General features: G+C 41.4%; 1 protein-coding gene across 1 annotated transcript in view; it reads left to right on the forward strand.

Moving 5' to 3' along the window:
* Positions 1-6,382: 6,382 nt before the first annotated feature.
* Positions 6,383-15,660, forward strand: part of MYO9A (myosin IXA) — a 321,663-nt gene continuing 312,385 nt past the window's right edge. Inside the window, exon 1 of the mRNA XM_008151369.3 lies at positions 6,383-6,393. The gene's annotated coding sequence lies outside the window, so the exon portion shown is untranslated. The remainder of the gene's footprint in view (positions 6,394-15,660) is intronic.

A 15,660-nucleotide genomic window follows, 5' to 3' on the forward strand; every position in this document is an offset into this window, starting at 1 on the left:
AGGTGGGTGAGAGGGAGACAAACGGCAACAAAATTTTTTTATTTTGATTTCCTATCTTCATGAATAGCACCATTCTTTCCTCATGAAGCCTCCAGGAGCCTGGGAGTCGTCTTCCACTACACTGTGTACCTTACTACCAGCATCACTTAAGTTTTGTACATTCTCCTTCATGATATTTCATATTCTTAATTGATATTTTTGTCTCGACTTCATTTTAACCCAAAATATCTGTTGGGGTTTTTTAAAGCTTTTTAAGTGGTTGTCTTGCCTTTTCTCTTCTGCATGTTGTTATGCCGTGCCCTCCAGTTCATTCTCTGCATTGCTGCCAGAGTGTGTTCTAAAATGCTCTTTTAGCTAGGCTCTTTCAGGCAAGGAAGAGACTCAGGTTACCTTAAGTAGTCGGGTGCTTATTGGAAGGAAACCCAGGAAAAGTTAAACAACTTGGTTTCAAGAATAGGAGCTTAATAAAGAAAACTAGAAACAGGTAAAGACAGATTTCACTCTAGTGCTCTACTGTTAACTTGTTTTAGCTACTCTTTTTCTCTCTACTTAGTCCCCCTTACCCCCATGCCCAGCTCATAGCATTCATTTATTCCTAATTTCTGCCTCCTTATAACTGCTATGTCACTTTCATGCTAACATCTTGACTCCTGGCTGCTATCTTTTTAACTTGAGCTCCTGTTAACTTCTTCCTTCTCTCTAGGATTTTCTGGTTTCTACTAGAGGCCCGGTGCATGAAATTCGTGCACTTTGGGGGGGGGTGTCCCTCAGCCTGACCTGTGCCCTTTTGCAGTCTGGGAGCCCTGGGGGATGTCCGACCAATGGCTTAGGGGGCCTAAGCCATCAGTTGGACATCCTTAGCATTGCCACTGAGGTGGGAGAGGCTCCCACCATCGCCGCTGTGCTCGCCAGCCGTGAGCCTGGCTTCTGGCTGAGCGGCGCTCCCCCTGTGGGAGTGCACTGACCACCAGGGGGCAGCTCCTGAGTTGAGTGTCTGCCCCCTGGTGGTCAGCGCACATCATAGTGACCGGTCATTCCACCATTTGGTCATTTGCATATTAGCCTTTTATTATGTAGGATTCCCAAGAAACAATCTCTGGCTCAGTTTTTTTTCTCCTCATGGACTGCTACCAAACCTGTATACTTTGGTCGTTTGACTATTTCTGGCACTGATGTTGGCTGTGTGTTTACTGCACATTGGGAGTGGAGCAGGGTCATAAAGGGGAAAAGCATGGGGCAGTGGATAGGCTAATTTCTCACAAAATGGGGCTGCAGGCATGGCAGGCACCACAGTTGACATTTATGGTAGAAATACAAATCTAATCATGTCTTTTTCTATAGAAAGATCTTTAGTGCTTTCTCATTGCTTTCAGGATAAAGTTTGAACTGTAGCATGGCATGTATATGAGATCCTTAATGATCTGCCTCTTAATTCTCTGAACTTACTTTCTTGCTGTCTTCCTTAAATCTTTGGTCCATTCTTATTGAATATACGCTCCTCTTGCCTGGTTTGCATTCTTTGTTCTTTATTGTCTTTCCCTTCCCTCTTTTTTGCTTGGTTAACTCCTGTCTGAAGGAACCCGCACCCCAGGTATGTGCCTTCACTGGCAATCAAGCCCACAGCCCTTTAGTTCACAGTCCTTTCTAACCATTGAGTACACCGGCTAGGGCTCGCATGTTTTTATGCACTAGACAATTTCAGAAGCACATAATACTAATAATATTCAGTGTGGGATATGTGTTGTGTAAGTAGATTTCTTATTAGTTTAATATTTTAGTGTCAGGAAAGAATATGATAGATCAAAGAATATTTGCTGAAAATAGCCTATTAATTTTGAGTGGTAAATATCTTGAGATGCGTAAACATGTAGAGCATTTTCCATTTTCTAAATGGTGGTTGGCCTCTGGGTTTAATGTGAATTATGTTTCATATTTTGGCAGTAGGCTCATCCAACGGGCAACTGGCGTGTAATTTTACATCAAGGACTAGTTTTCCTCATAGACAGACAGCTGGCTTGCTAAGAATTGTTCTTTTTGCAACTAGCAATAATTTTACAGTGTACTTTTTTCTGTTTCTGTTTTGTTTTTTTAAAATTTAATTTTCCATTTTCAATTACAGTTTACTTTCAGTATTATTTTGTATTGGTTTCAGGTGTACAGCTTAGTGGTTAGACAGTCATATACTTTCCAAAGTGTTCCCACCTGATATTTCCAGTTCTCAGCTGGCACCATACATAGTTATCACAATATTATTGACTCTATTCCCTGTGTTGTACTTTACAGTTTTGATTTTTCTTAAACTTGAAGATTATATAGCTCTTTGGATATGAAGGTATTCTTTTAAATATACTTTTTCCTTAGATGGGCTTTTCTGTATGTAAATATTAAAACCATTAAGGCCAATTAATTGAAAAGCATATGGACTTTCAAACCTGCATTTCCAATCGACCTCATTCAATTTCCAGCCTTATTACTTATGAGCTGTCATTTGTGGGCAAGTCACTTAAAATTTCTGATGGTTAAGAATGTTCATTTCTCAAATGAGAATATTTACCTCACAAGATAACCATTAAAGTTAAACGCTTTTAAAGCACGAAGCACACAGTTGATATTCAATAAGTCTTTCTTTTCCCCTTGAATATATCTTTTTCTTATGTTTAAATATGAGATCAAGGATTTAAAGAATTTCATAGTGTGACATTAGAATAAATGGCTAACCAAAGTTTGTTGCTAATAGAAGTAAATCTTGGAAGGATCATCTGCCAGCTAGCTCTCTTTCCAGTGTAATCACATTTTTCAATTCAAAAAATTTCAAAGAAATGCTTTTCTTAATGTCAGCATATAAGATTAATGGATGTTAGAATATATTTTGATTCAGCATGAGATATCAACAAAATGTTCTGTTTGCCAATGACAAATATTCCTTAAATCATTGATAGATTGTAGTGCTATTGCTGTTTGTAGAGGGTCAAGTATTTGTTTGAAATCTGTTTACTTATATTGAGCAGAAGATAGTGGGCTGAGTAATCTCGGGATTTTTTTTTTTTTTAATGTAAGGGTGAAAGGTTTTCAGGTGACTGTGGATATGTGTTTATAAATGATTTTTAGCTCATTTTTTTCTGACATGCTTTTGCAACTCTTTTAATTCTCTTTCTGCCAACTCTGTGCTGTTTTATAATAAAAAACCAAAATATTGAAAAGTTGAAAGAATAGGACAAAGAATAGTGCTATATTTGCCACCCAGATTCAGAAGTTAACATGCCATCCATATCTTTGTGGGTTTCTATGCATATCTGTGTGATATACTCTCACTGAACTTTAAAAAAAAAAAATCCCTTTACTTTTTTCACCCAGTCCCCATGAACCTTTTTGAAAGTTTTTAATATTGTGACATTTACCTCAAAATACTTCAGCATATGTTACTTAAGAAAATAGGTGTTCTCCTTATCCTCACAGTGCCATTACCAATACCTAAGAAAAATAACAATAATTTCCTAATAACATTTTATTTACTCTATATTTAAATATTCCCAATTGTTCCATAAAATGATATTTATTAACTTTGTAGTCTTTTTTAATCTAGCAAAAGTTCCTTTCTCCACTCCCCTTTCTTATGATACTGAAATTTCTCTCTCAAGGCCAGATCTTGTACAGTGGCTTGTGTCTTAAGAGTTATATGATTGTTTCTTTGTGTTTTTAACTTGTTCCTTTGTTCCCTGTATATCATGTACACTGGAAGTTATATTTTAAAGGCTTGATTAGATCCATGTTAAAAAGTTTTGGCAAAAATACTTAATAGTTGATGTTATATTTGATGTTACATAACTTGGGAGGTATATAATGTCACAGTTGGTGATCTCAGTTTTATGAGATTTATGGTGATGTTTGTTATATCTCCCCATTGTAAAAGCATATTCTTTTCCTCTTGTGATCATCAGGTGCAGTAGTCTGTGGGGGTGGTACTTTGTTACCATACTTTAGTACCATTCCATTCTTCAGTATTTTTACCAAATAATTTTAGCATCCTCTGAGTCATTGGCAAATCAGTTAACTGAAGTTTGAAAAATGGTGATTTTTCTAATTCTGTAATTCAGTTACATTTATTAGCTGTCATTTTTTAGTTGACAAGAGTTTTATAACCTTCATAAACTGGGAGTGAACTATACAGTTTCTTTAAAAAGGGCAGAATAAATGCTTAATTCTTTCCCATCTAATTTTCAGAGTGAGGAGTTGAACTAATAGTCATCTACAATTGTGACAAATGAGTTTTTATAGTCTCAGGTTTTTATTTGTTGTATCACAATTAATTACAGACATTGTTCTTTTTGATGCTCAAATTATCTTAAATAAGGACATTGTCTGAGTTCAATGTCTGAGTTCTTTTTGCATAAACCTATTACTAGTATTTGGGTACAAGATATCTTGGCTCACCATGACTCTTGCTGCCTTAGAGTCAGCGCTTTCTCTAAGGAGCTCTGTCTCCTAGTATTGGATGAAATTTAGAAACCAATATCTGGATGCTAAATGTGCTCCTTATTATGGGGCTGTAAATGTTTTTAGGCCTTGTTACAATGGGGAAAAAGCAGGAGGTTACATTGATAATTTTAAATCAAATTTAACATTGCATGTTTCTGTATCTTTTTTTAGTTACTTCAGTTTTAATCTCCTAACATTGAAAATCTTAGGTTTTATCAACATTGATATAAATTTTTTCTAACTTTACCTGAAGTAGTTTCAAAATAAATAAAACTCAGTGAAGTTGAAGATTTTTTTTGCATTTTGTTTATCTTAGAATGTATGCCATTGAGGATATACTTATTGTTAGTATTGTATTCAAAAGTTATTTAATAATTATTTTTTCAGTATGACTTTAGCAATTTGATATGTAGTTAGGTCCATTTGTTTTTCATTTTAGGATTTGCTTCCCCTGCTTTTTAAATTTAATGTTCTCTTTGAATATATAAAACTCTTATATAGATCAAAAGGAGGAATCAAATGAAAAGGTATATGTAGAAATCTCATTTTCATCTCCATCCCTTCTACTCCATTTGCTTCATACTTTCCTATATGTAACCGTTTTTATAAGTTTCTGATCATTCATTCCAGTATTTATGTATGTGTATATTCTCCTTTCATACACCAAAGGTAACACCCTGTATATGCTGTTCTGTACCTCTTCTATCTCTTTCTTTTTCCTTTTTACTTAACAATGTATTCTGGAGAGTGCTCCATATTGGTACATACAGATGTTTTTCTCAGTCTTTTATATGGAGGCATCGTATTCTATCTTGTTGATATTCCAATATCTAATGAATCTGGATCTGATGTATATTTATGTTTAATCTTTTGAACAATGAATAAGTAATACAGGTTGAATAAATTAATTAAAAAATGCAGTTTCTTCTCCAAGTAATTGAGAATGACTTGATTTGTCCAGAGAGACCTATATTATAGTCTGAGGGGGCTTTGTTGTTGTGTTTTTTTATGATGTTACTAGAGGCCTGGTGCATAAAATTCGTGCACGGGGCGGGGGGGGGGGGGTCCCTCAGCCCAGCCTGCACCCTCTCCAATCTGATCCCTCTCATAATCCAGGACTGCTGGCTCCCAACTGCTCGCCTGCCTGCCTTCCTGATTGCCCCTAACCGCTTCTGCCTGCCGGCCTGATCACCCCCTAACCACTCCCCTGCCAGCCTGATTGATGCCTAACTGCCCTCCCCTGCAGGCCCAGTCCCCCTCAACTGCCTTCCCTGCAGGCCTGGTCACCCCTAACTGCCCTCCCCTGCAGGCCTGGTCACCCCTAACTGCTCTCTCCTGCAGGCCTGGGTCCCACCCAACTGCCCTTCCCTGCAGGCCCGGTTGCCCCCAACTTCCCTCCTCTGCCGGCCTGGTCACCCCTAACTGCCCTCCCCTGCAGGCTTGATCACCCCTAACTGCCCTCCCTTGCAGGCCTGGTCCCTCCCAACTGCCCTCCCCTACTGGCCTGATCACCCACAACTGCCCTCCCTTGCAGGCCTGGTCGCTCCCAACTGCCCTCCCTTGCAGGCCTGGTCCCTTCCAACTGCCCTCCCCTACTGGCCATCTTGTGGCGGCCATATTATGTCCACATGGGGGCAGTCATCTTGTGTGTTGGAGTGATGATCAATTTGCATATTACTCTTTTACTAGATAGGATTATTGGTAAGAATTTCAGGAGAAGTAGATACATTTTGGGACAAAGGTATACTTTTTGCCCCTAAAAATTAGGTGATTGTTATTAACAAATATTAATCTGTTTTAATTTTTTTATATACCAGATTCAGAGGGTCAGTAGGTGATTTACCTGCTTTCTCTCCCTGTGCTTCCTGGCACCCTGATGTATTGGAACTAAAAACCCAATGTCCTGGCTGTTTTCATGTAAGGATAACTCAAGTTCTCTCCTCACAGTTTTTTTCCCCCCACACCTTCCCCTCTCCTTAACTTCAGCCTTTCTTTTTCATCTTTTCTCCCTTAAATCTCAAGACTATATAGGATTCAAAATATTCAGTGGACAGCAACTTACAATGTTGTAAGGCAGATAAGATGTATAGTATGAGTGTTAGGAGTAAGAGATTAGGAATACTAAAGGGAGAGGGAAGGGTACCTATTAGAATACAGGGAAGTCAAGCTTTGGGTTGGTGAAATAGAAATTGGAGGTTAGGGAACCTAACCATTCAGATCTAAATTGTCTTTTACTCCAGTGATTGAAGGGAATTTGTTGAATAAAATTTTTTATTGGATAAAATATTTGGGCATCTGCCATGAGCAACTTACTGTGATGACCACTTTGGAAGATACAAAAATTCATGTAATTATAGTAGCTTAAAAAAATGCACACTAGGTTACCAGACTTACATAGGTTGCTTTATTGAATTAAACTACCATAGCAATCATTTGCAATTGTTACTTTTCCTTTTTATTCATATATATACAGGAGAGAGAATAAAATGTGCAGTTTAAAGAAAATGATGAATATTTTTATTGTCCAGGCCAACAAACCAGACTTGCCTCCCCCTTATCTCACCCTCCCTTTGCCCTTGTCAGTATATCCCCTTCTGTGGAGGTTGTTATTATCCTGACCTTTGTGACTGTCATTTTCTTTCCTTCATAATTTAAAATTCCAGGTTATATATTTTGAAATGATATAATTTTGTTTTCCTTGCTTTTGAACTTCATATGAATATTTTATGTGATTTCAAAAATTTAGTTCAGCATTTATGAAATTATTTCCAGGTTGTAGTTAGCCATAATAGTTCATTAGACTTCATTGTGGTAAAAAGTATTTCGTTGTGTGATTATAATACCGTTTTCTCATTCTGGTTTTTAAAGAATATATGTTTTTATTGACTTCAGAAAGGAAGGGAGAAGGCGAGAGAGACAGAAACATCAATGATGAGAAATCATTAATTGGCTGCCTCCTGCACTCCCCCTACTGGGGATCGAGTGTGCAACCCTGGCATGAGCCCTGACCAGGAATCAAACTGTGATCTCCTGGTTCATAGGTTGATGTTCAACTACTGAGCCATGCAGGGCCAGGTTACTACTCATTCTAGCATTTAAAAAAATATATATGTTTTTATTGATTTTAGAGAGAAGAAAGGAGAGGAAGAGAGAGATACATCATTGATGAGAGAGAGTCATCAATCGGCTGCTTCCTGCACACCTCCCACAGGTAATCGAGCTGCAATCCGGGCATGTGCCTTGACCGGGAATCAAACCATGACCTCCTGGTTCTTAGGTTGATGCGCAACCACTGAGCCATGCTGGCAGGGCTACTTATTCTAGTTTTGATGGACATTTGAATTGATTTCAATTCTTCGCTGTTATACAAAAAATTCAGTGGTGAGTGCTCTTGTATCTGTTTCATGTTTGCAGGTATGCAAATGTTTCTCTAGGATTCCTAGGAATGGAATTGCTGGGTTGCAAGGTATGCACATACTAAATCTGATAATAGCAAAGTGTTTTTTAAAATATTTCAATTTACATTTTCACCAACACAATGTATGACAGTTCCCATTGCTGTACTTTCTCAATACTTGGTATTGTCATACTCTAATTGTTGCCAATCTAAAGGTATGAATCTATTATTTTAATTTGCATTTCCATGATTACTAGTGAAGTTGAACTTTTTTTCATAGTCATTGCATTTTTTTGTTATGCTCTGTCTGTTCAAGTTGGTTGTCTAGTTTGCTTTTTTTTCCGAGGTGGTCTGTGCTTTTCTTACTGATTTTTAGAAATTCATGTGTTTTGGATACTAGTCCTTCAGTGATACCTGTTACAAGTATCTTCTGTTTGGGGATTTCATTCTCTGTGGTGCCTGTTGACCAACAGAATTTCTCAGATTTAATGGTTGGCTAGTGTTTTTTAATCTTTTTATTTTACTTTACTTTTATTTATTTTTTATTTAAAAAAATTAAAAAAATCTTGTTGAAAGCATTACATATGTCCCCCTTTTTCCCGCATTGACCTCTTCTAGCCACGCCCACCTCCAGGCCTTCACCACACTATTATCTGTGTCCATGGGTTATGCATATATGCATACAAGTTCTTTGGTTGATCTCTTCCCACCTATCCACCCTCGCCTTCCCTCTGAGATTCCACAGTCTGATCCATGTTTCTGTGATTTAATTTTTTTAAAGAAAGCCTTTCCTAGGCTGAGGTAAAGAGATGTTCTCTGACATTATCATCTAAGAGCTTTTAAGTTTTAACCTTTCACAAATATGGTCTTTAGTCCTGGAGGGTAGCTCAGTTGGTTAGAGCATTATCTGGATACAATACGCCAAGGTTGCAGGTTTGATCCCCAGTCAGGGTACATATGATAATCAACCAATGAATGCATAAACAAGTGAAACAGTGATCGATATTGATGTTTTCTTGTCTCCCTTCCTCTCTCTACAATCAATTAAAATAAAAACAACAACAACAACAACCCAGCACATTTGGTCTTTTCCTGGAATAGATCTTGTGGGTAGTGTGAGGTCCAGTTTCATTCTTTCCCACTTCAGGATACTTGATTGTCCCAGCATCGGTTTTGAAAAGTTCATCTTTTCTCCATTGATCTGCAGTGCCACATATATCAATTATTCATATTTGTGTAGTTTTGTTTCTGGACTTGCTCCTCTGTTCTATTGGTCTATTTGTTTATTCCTGTACTAGTAACACCATCTACTTCAAGTTTTATAAGTTATGATATCTAGTAAGGCAAGTCTTTCCACTTTGTATTGTTTTTCAGGAGAGTCTTGGCTGTTTTTGTCCCATTGCACTTTCATATATGTATTTTAAAATTACTGTGTCAGATTCCACAGAAAAAACACACAAATAATCCCACATAAAAAAACAACACTTGGGATTTTTATTGAGATTGAATGGACTAGAATTAATTTGGGAGAACTGACATTTTTACAACATTGAGTTTTTCAATCTATGAACATGGATATCTTTCCATTTCTGTGATGATTCATAATGTTCATTTTTTCAGTAGAGGTTTTGTACATTATTTGTTAGATTTAGTCTTGAGCACTTCATATTTTATGATACAGTTGTAAGTAGTGATATCTTTAAAAGATTGTTTTCTATTTGTTGCTGGTATATAGAGATATTAAACTATATCAAGTTAATCTGTCAAATTATCTTCTATATATATAAAAGCCTAAGCGACCGAAAGACCACATGACCGGTCGGCCGGTTGCTATGATGTGCACTGACCACCAGGGGGCAGACCCTCAACCCAGGAGCCGCCTCCTGGTGGTTAGAGCACTCCCACAGTGGGAGTGCTGCTCATCCAGAAGCCGGGCTTACAGCTGGTGAGCACAGCTGTGGTGGCGGGAGCCCCTCCTGCCTCTGTGGCAGCGCTGTTAGCGGCGTGACGGCAGGTGCAGTGGGCCGGGATGAGTGGGAGCGGTGCAGCCCTGGCCCCTGCTCGGGGAGGCTCCTCCCCGGCCTCCTGCCGCTTCACGCACTGCTACATCCCCCGAGGGGTCCCGGATTTCGAGAGGGCGCAGGCTAGGCTGAGGGACCCCACCACTGCATGAATCCGTGCACTGGGCCTCTGGTAGAATTAATAAAAGATTATCTGTAGGTTCTTCCTTTTTTGTATACATAATTGTCATATACAGGTAACAGTTTTGTCTCTTGTTTCTAATCCTTATACCTTTTATTTTTTCTTGTTTTTCTATGCTTCCTGGTATCTCCAGTATAATGTTGATAGAAATAGATAGGGGTCATCCTTGACTTATTCTTGATCTCAAAGGAAAATGTTCAGCCTTCTTCATTAAGTAATCTGTAGGTTTTTATAGATACCTTTTATCAATTACAGAAGTTTTCTTCTGTTCCTAGTTTTACTAAGATTCCTTTAGAGATATTGGCAAACACTGAATGTTTATGACTTTTTTTGATTATATTAATTGGCTTTCTGATTATTATCAGATTTATCTTTGCTTTCTTTGGATATTCCTAACTTGATTATAGTATACTAGAAGCCCGTTGCACGAAGTTTCATGCAAAAGACCTTCCTTCACCTGGCTGCTGGCACCAGTTTTCCGCCAGCACCAGTTTTCCTCTGGCCACCCGTTGATCGGAGCGCCGTTTCCTCTGGCCTCCAGCGCGATCGGCCACCCCGAGTTCCTCCAGCGCTGTTTCCTCTGGCCACCCGCCGATTGGAGGGCCTCCCGCCAGCGCGATCGGCCACCCTGAGTTCCTCCAGCGCTGCGGTCCCCAACGGCCGGTGCTGCGGGAGGACCCATGGGGCCAGCAGAAGGCACCAGTGGAGAAACTCGGGGTGGCTGATCTCGCTGGCAGGAGGCACTCCGATCGGCGGGTGGCCAGAGGAAAACTGGTGCTGGCGGAAAACTGGTGCTGGCGGAAAACTGGTGCCGGCAGCCACGCAGTCAGCCACCCCGAGTTCCGCCACCGGCGCCTTCCGCTGGCCCCATGAGTCCTCCCGCAGCACCGGCTGTTGGGGACGGCAGGAGGAATGGGGGGCGGGGACTCGTGAGTCCCCGCCCCCCGCCAGCCCAATTGGCCACCCCGAGTCCCGCCCCCAGCCTCCCAACGGCCATTTGTGGGCGTAGCGGAGTGATGATAATTTGCATATTACCATTTTATTAGGTAGGATTATACTTATCTTATATTGCTGGATTTTCTTTGCTAATATTTGTTTGTAATTTCTGTATGTAAGTTCAGGAATAAGATTAGTTTATGACTTTTCTTGTCTGGTCCCTGCCAGAGTTTTTTGGTTTTAGAATTATGCCAGCCTCATAAAAAGAAATGGGAAAAATTTACGTAGGATAGGATTATTTATTTCTTGAGTATTTGGCAGAACTTGGTGGTGGTAAAGCAGTGTGGCTCTGGGTTTTCTCTGTGGGGGAGATTTTTTTTTTTTTTTTTTAAATATATTTTATTGATTTTTTACAGAGAGGAAGAGAGAGGGATAGAGAGTTAGAAGCATCGATGAGAGAGAAACATCGATCAGCTGCCTCCTGCACACCCCCTGCTGGGGATGTGCCCGCAACCAAGGTACATGCCCTTGACCGGAATCGAACCTGGGACCCTTGAGTCCACAGGCCGACGCTCTATCCACAGAGCCAAACCGGTTTCGGCTGTGGGGGAGATTTTAATTTTAATTTTTATTGAAGTCAATAAGTTTGTTTTTATAAACGGGACTATTCAGGTCCTGGCTAGGTGGCATCATCCTGTACACTAAAAGGTTGCAGGTTGGATTCCTGGTCAGGGCACATACACCTAGGTTGCAGATTTGAACTCCCAGTTGGGCCACATACTGAAGGCAAGCGATCGATGTATCTCTTTCACATCACTGTTTTTCTCTCCCCCTTCCTCTCTGTTTCTCTCCCCCCTGCAAAAAAAAATAATCAGTAAAACATATCCTTGGCTAAGGATTAAAAAAATAATAAATAAATAGGACCATTCAAGTTTTCTGTATCTTCTTGAATAAGTTTTGCTAAATTATTTAGTATTTATTATGATTTTTTCAATTTCATCTAAATTAAAAAATCCTCTTAAAAATCCTCTTAACTATTTAATATTTGCAGCATTGGTAGTTTTGTTCCCTTTTTCATTTCTAATAACACTATTTTTCACTTGTCATCTTGACAGATATTTGCCAATTTATAGTTTTTTCAGAAACCCAGCTTCTGGCTTTTGGCCCTTTCTAGTGTATATTTTCTTTTTGATTCTCATTATTTCTTTTATTTCCTTTTACTTGTCCAAGGTTTATTTTGCTACTCTTATTTCTATCTTATTGAATAGATAGAAGTACCTATTATATCTATTATTTTCTGTTATGTACTTATTTGGGGTTATACATTTTCCTATAAAGCAGTGTTTGCCAACCGGTGGTCCGTGGACCACTGGTGGCCCCTGAGGTCCGAAAGGTTGGCGACCAGTGTTATAAAGTACTAGAGGCCTGGTGCACGAAATTTGTGCACAGAGGGGGGTTGTCCCTCAGCCCAGCCTGTACCCTCTCCAATCTGGGACCCCTCAAGGGATGTCCAGGGATCGGGCCTAAACGGGGAGTCGGACATCCCTCTCACAATCCAGGACTGCTGGCTCCCAACTGCTTGCCTGCCTGCCTTCCTGATTGCCCCTAACCGCTTCTGCCTGCCAGCCTGATCACCCCCTAACCACTCTGCTGCCAGCCTGTTTGCCCCCAACTTCCCTCCTCTGCCGGCCTGGTCACCCCTAACTGCCCTCTCCTGCAGGGTTGATCACCTCCAACTGCCCTCCCTTGAAGGCCTGATCCTTCTCAACTGCCCTCCCTTGCAGGCCGGGTGCCTCCCAACTGCCCTCTTCTGCTGGCCATCTTGTGTCCACATGGGGGCAGGATCTTTGACCACATGGGGGCAGCTATATTGTGTGTTGCAGTGATGATCAATCTGCATATTACTCTTTTATTAGATAGGATAGAGGCCTGGTACAGGGGTGGGGGCCAGCTGGTTTGCCCTGAAGGGTGTCCCTGATCAGGGTGGGGTTCCCTTGGGGCATGGGGCAGCCTGAGTGAGGGGCCTGTGGTGGTTTGCAGGCCGGCCACACCCCCTGGCAACTGAAGTGGAGGCCCTGGTATCTGGAATTTATTTTCCTTCTACAATTGAAACTTTGTAGCCTGGAGCGGAGCCACGCCTGGGGCTCCCTCCGAGGCCCACAGCCATTTCTGTTGGGGTTATAATTGAAACTTTGTAGCTTAAGCGGGTGGGCCCGGCCAGGGTGTATGGAAAGCTTTGCTTCCCCTGTTGCCGGCGGCAACCCCGGCCTGCTCTCTCAAGCTCCATTCTGCCGCCATTTGTTTGAATTTGTTTATCTTCTATAATTGAAACTTTGTAGCTTGAATGGAGGCTTAGGCCTGGCAAGGGCAGGCGGAAAGCTTAGCTTCCTCTGATACCTAGGAAACCTTGCTTTCTGTGGCTGTAGCCATCTTGGTTTGGGTTAATTTGCATACTCACTCTGATTGGATGGTGGGCGTTGCTTGTGGGTGTGTCAGAGGTATGGCCAATTTGCATATTTGTCTATTATTAGATAGGATTGCTTTAGTTGAATCTCTCAAGTTTTGAAATGTAGTATTTTGTTATAGTTTAGTTAAAAATATTTTCTGTATACTTATTTGTCATGTGGATTATTTGGAACTATATTTTTAAATTTACTACCTGTGTGAGCATTTTTTAGTATGTTATCTATTATGGCATAATAAGTTAACTACAAAACTTAGGGGCTCTTTATTGTTTATAGTTTTTGTGGGTTAGGAATGGTTCAGCTTGGCAGTTCTGCTTCAGTTCCTTTCTATGTGGATTTTCCCATGGGACTTTTAAAGTGCTGTTATGGTGTGACCGCTGGGATTCCTGAGGGAGAAAGCGTTAGGTAGAAGCCATATGGCTGTTTGCTGTTTATGAACTAGCCTTGTTATCAGTGGGGTGCTCTGCATGTCCCCACCTATTGCTGGTGGAAGTGGGGCTCTTGGGGTGCTGTGGGAATAAGAATTTCCTGTGGGTCCCATGGGAGGATGAGGGGTTGTGAAAAGCTTTATTTCTGTGGAATTAAACCCTTGTATTTCTAAGGTCCCATCTCCTTCCATCCCACCTTGGAAAAAGTCCCATTTTGTCTTCAGAGCTAAGATCAAAACTGGTGCCCAAAGTTCCTCCTCCATATTTGCACAGAACTCCGACATCTGGCTAGGGTAGCTTGTGTTCCCATTGCAGTCCATCATGTGTGAGGTCCACATGACTATGGAGGCACACAGTGAGTGCAAGGAAGCAGGAGAGAAGTGAAAGGAACAGAGAGTGAGGATTCCTTTGGGGATTATGTATTCCCAAATTTTCTCGGGCTTGCATTGGAGTACATCCTCCTAGCCAGTGATCTTTGTTTCTAGGTTAGACTGATAGGCACTTCACTGCACATATGTCCATTTCCCCTTTGTCGGACCCCTTCCCCAGTGATTTGCAGGGAACTGACCGGTGGTTCCCTGGGTAATATAACGTTGCAGCTTCCTGGTGAAGCTGCCGAGGTGACCATGCTTATCATGTCCGGCCTTCTCTTTGCTTTCTGCCATTAATATTAATAACTAGCTAGTTACAATAGTAACAGCCTCAGAAGGCACTCAGCCTCACTTTGCTAAATTCTTTTGGTCTAGACCCGTGGTCGGCAAACTGCGGCTCGTGAGCCACATGCGGCTCTCTGGCCCCTTGAGTGTGGCTCTTCCACAAAATACCACGACCTGGGTGAGTCTACCGACCACTGGTCAACAGAGCCAAATATCAACAGTACAACGATTGAAATTTCTTTTGAGAGCCTAATTTTTTAAACTTAAACTTCTTCTAACGCCACTTCTTCAAAATAGACTCGCCCAGGCCGTGGTATTTTGTGGAAGAGCCACACTCAAGGGGCCAGAGAGCCGCATGTGGCTCGCGAGCCGCAGTTTGCTGACCACGAGTCTAGACCATCATTTTCAACTGGTGCCATGAGAATTTTTAACCAGTTAACTGCCATGCATCCAACACGGAACCCATCCCCACATACCACGATATTTTGAATTTAATTAAAAAAATCAATTTGCAATGAATATTGTAAAAATAAATATATTACTCATAATTCGGGTGTTCTTGAATATTTTCAGTTGAAAATTCTCACGAAAAAGTGATTTTAAAGCATCTGTAGATGCTTATGACATACAAAGGGTTAAAACATGGACTACCTGGCTGTTTAATCAGGGGCACTGACCTCTTTCCCTTAGACTGTCAAATAAAAAAACGACAGCAGCCAACACAACAATAGCTGTCCAGTGTGACTGAATCAGAGTTATTCCTATTTTTTTGTCAGATTGACAACCCCCCACCCCTCCGCGGCCCTTCCCCCTGGCCAGCCCCGCCCCCGATTGCCCCCACCACCCCAATAGGGGGGCGAGGCTGGCCAGCCAACCTCCTGCAGCCCCTCCTCCCACTGGCCCCACCCCCGATGGACCCCACCACCCTGATCAGTGGCAGGGCCAGCCAGCCAACCACTTCCGGCCCCTCTCCCTGGCCGGCCCTGCTCCTGATAGGCTCCCACCACCCTGATTGGTCCGCGGCCCCTCCCCCCAGCCAGTTCCACTCCCGATTGGCCCCTCCCACACCAATCAGGGGTGGGGCTGGCTGGCCAACCTCC

This window comes from Eptesicus fuscus, chromosome 2 (assembly GCF_027574615.1).
Source record: "Eptesicus fuscus isolate TK198812 chromosome 2, DD_ASM_mEF_20220401, whole genome shotgun sequence".
NCBI lineage: Eukaryota > Metazoa > Chordata > Mammalia > Chiroptera > Vespertilionidae > Eptesicus > Eptesicus fuscus.